Raw genomic sequence first — 6,622 nt, 5'->3', positions numbered from 1 at the left:
GGCATTGAAGGTGTCTACATATGCAAAACAATTCACAGACAACAATAAGAAAATAGTTAAGAAGACTGCTGATTCACAAACCTTGCTCTTTTATTTTTAACTTAACAGAGGTCATTTTCTGAAGAAAAGTAAATCTTTAGATTAACTGGATTAGTTTCCTAGGGCTGCCATAACAAAGTACCACAACTGGGTGGCTTAAACAACAAAAAATTATTTCCTCACAGTTCTGGATGTTAGAAGTCTGAAATCAAGGTGTTGGGAAGGTTGCTTCCTTCTGAGGTCTCTGAAAGAGAATCTATTCCAAGCCTCTCTTCTAGTTTCTGATGACAGATGGAAATGTATCATTCCAAATCTTTGTCAACATCTTCATACAAAGTTCCGCCTGTTTCTCTGTCTTCTCATGGCCATCTTCTTTAAGGACACCAGTCATATTGGATTAGGGGCCTACCCTACTTAACTGATTATATCTGCAACTACCTTATTTCCAAATAAGGTCACATTCTGAGGTATATTCTGAGGTTAGGACTTCAACATATGTTAAACAGCAACCAATTTAATTTTTCTGAAAAGGCTGACCAGAATGTAAAGTTCATAAGCATACTTCTTTATCTTAGCCTTAAAACTCTAAATATTGATTCACAAATGAAAAGAAGGGTAAGATCTACATGTCTATTTCTTTTCCTAAATTGTTTGAAAGAACTCATTATTACTGTTAACCTGAAACGAAGATGGCTCATTTGCTTGTTTTTGTTTGTTTGTTTATCACACATCAGTTCCTCCTACCTCCTCAACTCTTGCACTAGGAAAAAGGAAGATAACAGTGGAACCCACAACACTGAAAATTTTCTAGCAAATTTAAATTTCAATGACCTAGAGCTTCAGTGGTCTACATTGTTTTATTATTTATACCAAAACAAAAATTTCTAAGTTTTCAATAAACCTATAGATACCATCGCCAGGCGCTAGTTCCAATTTAGCCAAAGAACACATTTATTTCCTACTTATTTCTTATTGTTTCTATAATGTGTTGCAATTGTTTCATTAAATTTTGTAGGTCATGCTTAATGAATGCTTTTAATGTACTTATGAAAGAGTTCTAGGTAGTTTCCTCAATCTAAAATTTAACTCATAAATTATTCTTATTTTTGGAAAAGTATTGTTCAAGATCTCTGGGTGCTACAGAACTTGATTTATTGTCTCACCTTGTTTAAGTGAGACCATAGGAAGACAGATATTGAAGCTAAGAGTATTTATCCTAGAACTATCAGAAAGCTATAGCTGGTGGCAGGCAACATTTTGGTAGGGAGGAAGTTTTATTTGTCAGATTGTTCTCTATCCTTTCTAAGTGAGCTGCAAAGACAATAAGGTACCTGCAAAGATTTTTGACAGCACATTACTTTAAAATTTCATCTGGTTCTTCACAAAGCCAGAAATGTGGTTCCACACAAGAAGCTTTTTTGTTGTCATGATCATTTGTGTAGAGTTATATTTGTATTCTTTTTTGATTGAATAAAGAGAGATATCTAATTGTATGTAAGGTGTCAATATTTTAAAAATGCATCCTTGGATGGAGACAAGATGGCAGAGCAGGAGGACCTTGAGCTCATCTCATATCACAAGCACACCAAAATCCAACTAAATGCTGAAAAACCATTGATAAAAAAGACTGGAATCTACAAAAAAAAAAAAAAAAGATATCCCACATCCAAAGACATAAAGAAGAAACCACGAGATGGTAGGGGGGCACACATGCAAGATAATCAAATCCCATACCACCCAGGTGGGTGATGCACAAACTGGTGAATAACTGTATCAGAGAAGTTCTCCCACAGGAGTGACATCTCTGACGCCATGCCAGGCTCCCCAGCCTAGGGGTCTGGCATTGGGAGAAGAGGCCCCCAGAGCATTTAGCTTTGAAGGCCAGCAGGGCTTGACTGCAGGAACTCCACAGGACTGGGGGAAACAGAGACTCTACTCTTGGAGGGTGCACACAAGGTCCTGTGTACACTGGGTCCCAGAGAAAAAGCAATGACTCTACAGGAGCCTGGGACAGACCTACCTGCTGGTCTTGGAGGGTCTCCTGGGGAGACAGGAGGTGGTTGTGACTCTTTGGGGTGATAAAAGATGGTGAAGGCATAGCAGGGACCTACCTGAACTCTGGCTGCAGGCAGATATTTTGGGTCTTTGGTACAGAGACTGGCCCCATCCAATAGCCTCTAAGCACCAGTGCTGGGATGCCTCAAGCCAAACAACCAACAGGGAGGAACACAGCCTCAACCATCAGCAGACAGGCTGCCTAAGGACTTCCTGAGCCCAAGCCACCTCTAGACACGCCAACTGACACAGCCCTGCTGACCAGAGGACAAAGACCCAGCTCCATCCACCAGTGAGTGGGCACCAGACCCACTTGCCAGGAAGCCTGCAGAAACCTCTAAACCAGCCTCATCCATCAGGGGGCAGACACCAGAAGTAAGAAAACTATGATGCTACAACCTGCAGAACTGAGTCCACAAAGACAGGTCAGAAGCTACCCTGGGGCCAGCTGGTCCCTGGCCCTTGGGTGAAGAGAGGAGAGTATACTGCTGGGACACATAGGACAATGCCTACAGAGGGCCACTTCTCCAACATTGAGAAATGGAACTAAGCTACTACATATACAAAACTACAAAGAGAAATTTAAACAAAATGAGACAGCAAAGGAATATATTCCAGATGAAGGAACAAGGTAAAATCCCAGAATAACAACTAGGTGAAGCAGAGACAGCCAGTCTACCTGAGGAAGAGTTCAGAGTAATGATTGTAAAGATGATCCAAGAACTCAGGAAAAGAATGAATGAACAGAGAAAGAAGTTACAAGAAGTTTTCAGAAAAGAGTTAGAAAATATAAAGAACAACCAAACAGAGTTGAAGAATACAATAACTGAAATGTAGAACTACACTAAAAGGAATCAGTAGCACAATAAATGAGGCAGAAGAATAAATCAGTGAGCTGGAGGACAGAGTGGTGGAAATCACTGCTGCAGAACAGAATAAAGAAAAAAGAATGAAAAATAAATAAGGACAGTTTAAGAGAACTCTGGGACAATGTCAAACACACCAACATTCACATTATACGGGTCCCAGAAAGAGAAGAGAGAGAGAAAGCACCTGAGAAAATATCTGAAGAGATAATAGCTGAAAACTTCCCTAACATAAGAAAGGAAACAGTCAACCAAGTCCAGGAAGTACAGAGGGTCTGATACAGGATAAACCCAAGGAGGGACATGCCAAGACACATTCTTTTCAAGTGCACATGGAACATTCTCCAGGATAGATTTAATGATGGGCCACAAAGCAAGGCTTGGTAAATTTAAGAAAACTCAAACCGTATCAAGCATCTTTTCCAACCACAATGCTATGAGATGAGAAATCAACTATAAGAAAAAAACCAAAACACAGAAACACATGGGGCCTAAATAATTTCCTACTAAATGAACAATGGATCATTGAAGAAATCAAAGAGGAAATTTTAAAAAATACCTATAGACAAATGAAAACAAAACATGACAATCCAAAACCTATGAGACACAGCAAAAGCAGTTCTAAGAGGGAAGTTTACAGGGATAGAAGCTTGCCTTAGGAAACAAGAAAAATCTCAAATAAACAACCTAACCTTATACCTAAAACCACTAGAGAAAGAAGAACAAACCCAGAGGTAGTAGAAGGAAAAAAATCATAAAGATCAGAGCAGAAATAAATGAAAGAGACTAAAAACAAAACAAAAAAAGATTGATGTAAGTAAAAGCTGATTCTTTGAAAAGATAAACAAAATTGATAAACTTTTAGCCAGACTCATCAAGAAAAAAAGGGAGAGGGCTCAAACCAATAAAATCAGAAATGAAAAATGAAAAGTTACAACTGATAACACAGAAATATAAAGGACCATAAGCGTCTACTACAGGCAACTATATGCCAATATGGACAACCTAGAAGAAATGGACAAATTCTTAGGAAGGTACAATCTCCCAAGACTAAACCAAGAATAAACAGAAAATAGGAACACACCAATCACAAGTACTGAAAGTGAACCTGTGATTAAAAACTCCCAACAAACAAAAGTCCAGGACGAGGTGGCTTCACATGCTTTTAGAGAAGAGGTAACACCTATTCTTCTGAAACTATTCCAAAAAAGTGAAGAGGAAGGAACACTCCCAAACTCATTCTATGAGGCCACCATCACCTTGATACCAAAACCAGAAAAAAAGATTGAAAAAAAGAAAAAGAAAATTAAAAAAAAAGAAAATTACAGGCCAACATCACTGATGAACATACATGCAAAAATCCTCAACAAAATACTAGTAAACTAAATCCAACAATACATTAAAAGGATCATATACTGACTAAGTGGGTTTTGTCCCAGGGAGGCAAGCATTTTTCAATATTGGCAAATCAATCCACATGATCCACCACATTAAAAAACTGAAGAATGAAAACCATATGATCACGTCAATAGACACAGAAAAAGCTTTTGATAAAATTCAACATCTATTTATGATAAAAACTCTCCAGAAACTGGACATATAGGGAACATACCTCAACACAATAAAAGCCATACATGACAAACCCACACCTAACATCATACTTGATGGTGAAAAGGTGAAAGCATTTCCTCTAAGATCAGGAATGAGATAAGGATGTTCACTCTTGTCACTTTTATCAAACATAGCTTTGCAAGTCCTAGTCACATCAATCAGAGAAGAAAAAGAAATAAAAGGAATTCAAATTGGAAAAGAAGTAAAACTGTCACTGTTTGCAGGTCACATGATACTATACATAAAAAATCCTAAAGATGCTACCAGGAAACTACTAGAGCTCATCAGTGAATTAAGTAAATTTGCAGGATACAAAATTAATACACAGAAATCTGTTGCATTTTTACATACTAACAACAAAAGATTGAAAAGAGGAATTAACAAAACAACCCCATTTACCATCACATCAAAAAGAATAAAATACCTAGGAATAAACCTACCTACGGAGGCAAAAGACCTGTACTCTGAAAACTATAAGATGCTGATGAAAGAAACCAAAGATGACACAAACAGATGGACAGCTATACCATGTTCTTGGATTGGAAGAATCAAAATTGTCAAAATGACTATATTACCCAAGGCAATCTACAGATTCAGTGCAATCCTATCAAACTACCAATGACATTTTTCACAGAACTAAAATAAAAAAAAATTTACAATTTGTATGGAAACACAAAAGACACCAAAAAAGCCAAAGCAAACTTGAGAAAGAAAAATGGAGCTGGAAGAATCAGGTGCCCTGACTTCAGACTATACTACAAAGCTACAGTCATCAGAATAGTATGGTACTGGCAAAAAACCAGAAATATAAATCAATGGAACAAGATAGAAAGCCCAGAAATAAACCCATGCACCTATGGTCAAGTAATCTACAACAAAGGAGGCAAGAATATACAATGGAGAAAAGACAGTCTCTTTTATAAGCTGTGCTGGGAAAACTGGACAGCTACATGTAAAAGCATGAAATTAGAACATTCTCTAACACCATACACAAAAATAAACTCAAACTGGATTAAAGGCCTAAATATAAGACCAGACACTATAAAACTCCTAAAGGAAAACATTGGTAGACATTCCTTGACATAAATTTCAGCAGTATCTTTTTGGATTCACCTCCTAAAGTAATGGAAATAAAAACAAAAATAAACAAATGGAACCTAATTAAACTTAAAAGCTTTTTCACAGCAAAAGAAACCACAAGCAAGATGGAAGACAACGTAAAGAATGGGAGAAAACATTTGCAAGTGATGCAACCTATAAGGGATTAATCTCCAAAATATACAAACAGCTCATTCAGCTCAATATCAAAAAAAAAAAAACCCAATCATAAAATGGACAGAATATCTAAATACCCTTCTCTAAAGAAGACATGCAGATGGGCAACAGGCATGTAAAAAGATGCTCACCATTGCTAATTAGTAGGGAAATGCAAATAAAAACTACAATGAAGTACCACCTCACACCAGTCAGAATGGCCACTGAAATGTCTAAAAATAATAAATGCTGGAGAGAGTTTGGAGAAAAAGAAACCCTCCTACACTGTTGGTAGAAATGTAAATTGGTACAGCCACTATGGAGAACAGTATGGAGGTTCCTTTAAAAACTAAAAATAGAGTTATCATATGATCCAGAGATCCTACTCCTGGGCATATACTGAAAGAAAGCTATAATTTGAAAAGATACATGCACCCCAATGTTCATTTCAGCACTATTTGCAATAGCCAATACATTGAAGCAACCGAAATGTCCATTTACAGATGAATGGATAAAGAAGATGTGGGGTGTGTGTGTGTGTGTGTGTGTGTGTATACACACACACACACACACACATAAATACATACAATTGAATATTACTCAACCATAAAAAAAATGAAATAATGCCATTTTCAGAAACACAGATGACCTAGAGATTATCATACTAAGTGAAGTAAGCTCAACAAAGAAACACAGATATCATATGATATCACTTATATGTGTAATCTAAAAAGAAAAACATATAAATTAACTTATTTACAAAAGAGCGAGACTCACAGACAGAAAACAAACTTATG

Source organism: Phocoena phocoena, chromosome 16 (assembly GCF_963924675.1).
Source record: "Phocoena phocoena chromosome 16, mPhoPho1.1, whole genome shotgun sequence".
NCBI classification, from domain to species: domain Eukaryota; kingdom Metazoa; phylum Chordata; class Mammalia; order Artiodactyla; family Phocoenidae; genus Phocoena; species Phocoena phocoena.
This window is presented reverse-complemented; position numbering follows the sequence as displayed.